Source organism: Prosopis cineraria, unplaced genomic scaffold, assembly GCF_029017545.1.
Source record: "Prosopis cineraria cultivar Desert tree isolate PC_DT_omini unplaced genomic scaffold, ASM2901754v1 PC10, whole genome shotgun sequence".
Lineage (NCBI taxonomy): Eukaryota > Viridiplantae > Streptophyta > Magnoliopsida > Fabales > Fabaceae > Prosopis > Prosopis cineraria.
In genome coordinates, this window is record NW_026555341.1 from 8,578,799 (window position 1) to 8,586,365 (window position 7,567).

The window sequence follows — 7,567 nt, forward strand, 5'->3', positions numbered from 1 at the left end:
AACTCTAAACAATAATTAAAAAAAATACTATTTTTTATAAGTTTTACGTGCGAATATTTTTCTATCCAAACCAAGTTTAAGTAAAGCAAAGCTTTCCCAACATACTAAGTTTGAATTTGGAGATCAATTTTTATTTCAATTTATGGATGATTTGAAAGAGTTACCTTTGTTTTTGTTGGTGAGTAAGATCAATTTTTATTCAGTTATGTATTTGACATGAATATTTTAAATGTTTATAATATAATCCTCTCCCAAAAATTATGTGGCTTGCTTGGGAATAATATTTGGAAAAGTGACAATTAAGGATTCTCTAAAAAATATTTGAAAATCCCAATTAACGACTATGGTTCTTAATTAAGATAAAAAAAAATATAATTTGTGAGATGAGATTTACTAATATCACTTGAAAATTCATTAACATAACTTGAGAAAATTGATGATATATATTGTAAAAATATGAAACTCTATTTGGGAATCAATTATTTAACAAAAAGCACCATTTAAAAATTCACTAATCAGACTTGAAATTTTTTTTAAAGTATATTGTGAAAACATGAAACTTCACTTGAAAATTGATTGTTTAACAAAAAATTTTAATTTAGACAAGTCACTTTTTATTAAACAATCGATTCTCAAGTGAGATTTTATTTTTTTACAATATACATTACAAATTTTTTTAAGTCTGGTTAGTAAATCTTCAAGTGACGTTTTTTGTTAAGCAATTAATTCTTAAGTGGAGTTTCATATTTTTACAATATATGTTAAAATATTTTTTAAGTCAGGTTAGTGAATTCTCAAGTGATCTTTTTTATTAAACAATTGATTTTCAAGTGGAGTTTTATATTTTCATAATATACATTAGAAATTTTTTTAAGTCAAATTAGTGAATTTTTAAGTGATGTTTGTTAAATAATTTATTCTCAAGTGGGGTTTTATATTTTCATAATATATGTTAGCAATTTTCTCAAATTGGGTTAGTGAATCTCCAAATAGCGTTAGTGAATCCCATCTTATAAACTATATTTTTTTATATCAATTAAAAATCATGATTCTTAACTGAAATTTTAAAATGTTATGTTTTTGATTGAAATTAATGTTCTATTCTCAATTGTCATTTTCCCATAATACTTGATGGACAATGCAGTCAGGAATCTACAAGGACGGCAATCAAAGGTTGTACTTCAGTACTCGGGCAGTCAGGCTAATGAGTTGGGCTTGACCTTTTATCAACCTTTCTTCTTATGTGAGAAGTATTTTTCCTTCCTCACTGAATTTTGTCATATTTTTCTTTCCAGTATTAAACCATCAATTTTAAAATCATATTGGATTTTCAGCCAAAAAAATCATATTGGATTTTGATCTTCTTCAATTTGAGTTGTATAAGACCTCAAGGGCAGAAAAACTTATCCAATAAATTTTATATTGAATCCCAAGTGTGATTAATGGCCCAAAAAAAAAAAAACTAACTGTACTTAGGCCTGTCATGAGAGTGTATTCTATGTAATAACAAGACCCTTTGTATTGTATCTATAAGCACTCATTGAGTTTGAGAGCATGCTCTAATTTTGATAAATTCTTGGGATCCATCTTATTTAAACTTTTCTTTTACAAAGAAAAAGGGACCCTTTCAAGTACTAAATAAAAATGTTTAATAAAAATAAAAAGAAGATAACCTCTGCTTTTTTGCTTTCATATTTTGAGAAAAATAATCTGTTATTGGTGACTGGTGAGGTTTATTTTTCGTGCTCATAAAAAAATAAAAAGGAAGGAAGGAAAAACATGAAGAATATTTCATGGAATTATACGATAGGATGAAGCATTTTGTGCGCAAGAGAATCCAAGAAGTTAGAGAAGAAGAAAGCAACAACACTGAGATCGTACGGATGTGAATAATGATTGAGAGGGTCTTGTCTTTCACCCTGTTTTATAATATCAAAGGCATGTTTTAGTGCTTCCCTAGCTGGCTTGTATATATGCACCAAACACATGCCCTCCCTCCCTCCCTCTCTCTCTCTCTCTCTCTCTCTCTTATATTTGAGAAAACATATGTGCCAACATACATTATAATATCTTCACCAAAAGCATTCCAGATCCAGCATCGTTTATCTGTCATTTCCTCCTTCCATTCTTCTACTTCTTTCAAAATTTATAATTAGTTTCAATTAAAAAGAGGTAAGAAGAATATTCAATTATAATAACCGACAATGATGCGTGATATGTCCAACCATATATTCTAGGTCAAAAGGCTGAAAAATATAACAAAATATTTTAAGATAGAGAATATACAAATTATTACTTAATGAGGCGAGTAAATTAAGTATATTATTGACCTGAACAAGAGGGAAAAAACAAACAAGCAGAGAAGACATACTGAATCACTAACACTAATATAAAGGAAGAAAAGAATAAAGGCAATCTAAAACTAGAACCCAGATCCAAATATTTTAAATGATATATAAGATCAAGAATATTATTCTAGTTAGTAAAACAAACAACCCAACCAAAAAAAAAAAAAACCTTGATGACATTGGAAACTAGATTAACAGTAATCTAAATGGTAGGCTACGCAATACACCCGCACACAACAAGTTGAAGGCTTGAAGTGTTGAACATTAGAGGATGATGATGATCTCTCAAATCTAGTGGGCTATATATATATATATATATGCATATATATCACTATCAACAAATTAAGAGGATATATATATATATATACAGAGAGAGAGAGAGAGAGAGAGAGAGAGTAATAAGCAAATGATCCCACAAACCAATTGTTGGAGGCTACATGTGAATGCAATTCCATGCTTGCATGATAATGAGATATATGCCCGTCCTGTGCTCCTCTCTCTCTCTCTACACATGTTTTCTCCCTCGATTTAAGCGTACACACGCACGCATGCTAACAATAATCAAATTGAGTATGAGGGATCAGATAGAATTTGTGACTCGAACTTTATGAATGACAAAAATCATGTTGAAAGAATAACTATATCCTTTTATTCATAACCTAACAATGTCTCAATCTAAATTAGTCGGAAATACCAAATATATGATGTGCATATATACATATATATATATATATATATATATATATGCGCGCATGCTTAGAAGCATAAGGGGGAGCAATAGGAAGAGCATAATGGAGAGAGGGGCAATGGGTATATATTTATAGAGATATTTCAAGGCACGCAATGATTCTAACGATCATGTGCCTCTCCACTTACAACTACAACACCATTTACTCTATCCATGCCATTGCCATCTCTCTCTACTTGATTGATTGATTGATTAATTAATTATATTATTCATTGCTTCATAATTCGTTCAATAATAATAAAATTTCCCTTTTTCTCTCTCACTCACAATCAATAATCAATTTGCCTATAAATGACCCATCAAGCATATATATGCCTAGATCCGAGTATATTATATATCATTTCAGCAATCATAACCGTAAAATCATTCTCTCTCACATAATTGAATTTCTGTGTCCGTGCTGTGGTGGGGGACTGCTCTGTATAAAATCACTCCCTAGCTCCATAATCCATAGGAAAAACAAAACTAAAAAAAAAATATAATATATACTCTATCTATTAAAAAATAGTCAATATTGTTAATTAAATCTTATCTCATAATGAAGTAATTATTTGTATTTAGATTAAAACTATCGTATATAATAAGATGTTTCACTTTGAAATATATATATAAAGTAATCTTTTCAATTGGAAATAGCATATATATATATATATATATATATAGAGGCTTTGCTGCCTGAAATTTGAAACTTGGTATCCGGGATTTGCACTTCAGAATTCATTGTTGTTGTTCCACGTCACTCCAACTTTGAAGCATGTAATGTTAGTGGATTATTATTTTCATAAGTACCCCAGTACCATTTTGGCATCATTTTTTTGGAATCTATATGTGGGTGTCTGTAGTACAAGTCCTTTAATTAACTGTACTAATTCCCATATATATATGTTGTTAAGTACATTTTTGATATTAAGAGTTAGGATGATCATTGTTTCTTCATGGATCAGTGTTTAATTAGTTAGTTATATCAGAAAAGCATTTCTCTTCATCATCACTTTTGAGTGAAATGCATGAAGAAAAAATATTGGAAATTTTTCATTTTAAACTAGAGTTAATTGTAAGTAATTAGAGATAATGAAATTTTTAATTCCTTAAATTTATCTCAATTATTGATTTAGTCCTTGAAGTTTAGTTTTTATTAAATTGGTCTTCACAATCACAATTAATTAGTATTTTTTTTTTGTTTGAGGGTGAAATAACATCATAAAAACTAACTGTGTATAGTTTTGAAACTTTAGGGATATTATTGATAAAGATTGAGTTTCAGGGATGAGATCAATAATTAAGATAGACTTAAAGGACAAAAAATTTTATTATTCTAAATAATAAATTCAAAATATACCACTTGAAGACCACAAATCAATGTGCAGTGTGTCTGTGTGTGTGCGCTTTTCTGTTTTCAATATAATCTTACCCCTTTGATATCCTTGAAGGTCACAGTTCCTTTTCTCTTTTATTGTCATCTGAACTTTTAGCATCAAATCACCCTCCACAACACACACACACACACAATGAAGTTAAAGCAAAGTAATTATTATTATTATTAACCCCTGTTTCCATTAATTGTTTGGTGATCAAGCTCGCTGAGATGAGTACAACATGTATATCCATTACACTTGGAAGTGAAAATATCTGCTGTAAAACAATTAATTAATTAATTTCAATTCGAACCCATTAACTAATAACTATATATATACACACCAGTAACCACCAAAGTATATGCATCTTTTTTTAAATTTCCAGTAAAATTGTAGCAGCTTTGAATAGAAAACTCAACTAGCTAAGCTAGTGAGTGAGTAAGATATATATTAATCGATCCAAAGCTGAGTGATGAGAAGTTGTTAGTCTGAGACGATCATAATTGTTTAATGATAATCGAGCATTAACTTTTTTGAAAAACATAGGAAGACGCAATTAGAGAGGAAGATAATGTAATTAATGTCAGTTACAAAGAGAAAGTGCAGGTGGTGCCAATAATCACTTCGCTCGTCATCTTCTCCATTATCAAATCTAGTTGGTGCTATATATTGATCTTCAACCACTACTTTATATATTATCTCTCAGATCTCCACGGCCCTCAACTTCAAACCAAACTTTATTAAAAAAATTTCCACCGTTATATTTATTTCAGATTTGGATTCTGTGAGTTTTAATGAGTGTATTATGTGGCACAATAATAATAAGAGATTTGTCCTATAATAATTAAAAAACATCAAATCTCAATTTTTTTATGGAATTAAATAACGTATATGAAGAGTATTCTGATCATGATAGTTATTTTGAATTTTTTACAGAAAAACATATCTTGATAATTTTAAGTGTTGATAAAAAAATTAATAACTATAATAAGGACGGTTATTGAATGAGTTTATTTAGGTGACTCAAGACCATAGATCTAAATCCATATATATTCTCATTTTTTAAAACACGAATTAGCTCAAATTTTGTTAAAATGATAACCTAGTTAGTTATATATAGAGAGAGGGAGGGAGGGAGGGAGAAAGATCAAGTTGTGAGCCGTAAAGAAAACCTAGCTAGTTAGACATAACTGAGATCTCCACTGCCCATAGCTTCAAACAAAACTTCATTGAATCTTCATTACCGTCATATTCTCATTAAAAAAACAATATCTAATACAGGAAGCTCAATAAACTATCTGAAAAAGAATAAAAACCCTAGTTACGATGTGAGCAGTGAAAAATATTCCAACTTGTAAATGCTCCCTCCATTTTTATTTATAGGACAAGATTTTGAATGGTAATTTGGTTTTATTTATAAGATAAATCACAACATTTGAGGAGTATCGAAAATCACTTCAATTGAACTAATAAACTGTTAAAATAATGTTTTAATTGATTCAATAAAATGCTTTGTTCAACCAAGCCAAAACTCTTGGCCAACAAAAAAAAATAACTCAAAACTCAACCCAGTTTGACTACAGTTTTAATCATTGACTTTTAAACTAATATCTTGACTAATTTAATTACTAATTCAATTTCAGTACTTTGTGACATATTAAATTTATGGAATGATTTGCTGTGAATTTGTCTTTCTTGTTAAAGGTTAGCAAATAAAATGGACATTAAATAAGGATAGAATTAGAAAAATAATATGCTCTCTGTCCCAAATTATATGACATTTTTGAGAGAGATTCAATATCTCAAAATATAAGACACTTTAAAAAGATTAATAATTTATTAAATAAGCTCATTCAAATATTCTCCTTTCTCTATCTATTTAATTTCCATCCCTCTCTCTTTTGAAAGGGTAATTTTGAGAGTTTATATTGTTATCTTGAAAAAATGAAGTCGTTGAGTGTATTTAATAAAATTTAGTGATATGTAAGATTTTATTTAAAATTATCTTATAATATGAGACAATGAGAGAAGTAAGTTTAAGACGTGAATTAGTTGAGTTTGTTTGATTGGCACTTGAGAATTAGACAATGAAAAAATTAATCATTTAATTCATGTAATTTTAATGCAATTATAATTTAATTGGTTTTTGAATTTTAACTTATTGTAACTTAATTTTTATTATTTTAACTCAATTGCAACTCCATTTTTAAACTTTGGTTTAATGTAACTCAGTCCCTATGATTTAAATAATTTACAATATTAATTTTTATATTTTAAAAAATAACATTATAAAGACTATTACAGTTATTTTAAAACTTAGGGACTAACATTTTAAATTCTGAAAATTATGGGCACTGGGTTGTGATAAGTTAAAATTCAAGAACTAAATTGTATTCAAGTCAAAATTATAAAAATTAAATTGCATTAAGTTAAAATTTAAAAATTGACTTATAATCAAATTAAAATTATAGAGACAAAAAAATGATTAATGTGCTCTTAGATAATATTATCTTATAAACAGAACATGAATATATTGTCATGGAAGGAAGGTGTTTGTTATAGTGGTTTGAATTATAAAAATGAATTAAGCACGATGATAGAAGCAGCTAGTAGATTCTGTGAATTGACACATGAAAGAATCCATCAGTGACAGATGCGATAAGAATTTTTAATTTCTTGAGTTTTCACTTCCCACTGCCTTTATACTGATAACGTTTGAAGAATTTGCACTATTTATATATATATATATATATATATAGACAATTCAGTGTGTGTGTGTGTGTGTTCGCGGTTCAAACAATATTATCATCCTCGACAAAGCAGTTATCTCAAATGCAAAAATTAATCATGAAAGTTTTTTTTATCGCTACTAAGATACTGGGATCGCTAGATGGAACATATATACATATACTATGAAAGTTAAACAATTAAATTATTTTCTGGGGTTTTATTGGTTTTCCTTTTTCGTAGTGAGTTGTAAAGCATCACTAATGAATGAAAGGAATATATGTGAGAGATGATCTCCATTTATAGAATAAATAAAAAAAGAGGCAATAGCCGAAAGAACATGTCAAGATGATCAGATGATGAGAGAACAAATTAAAGGCATATGTTTA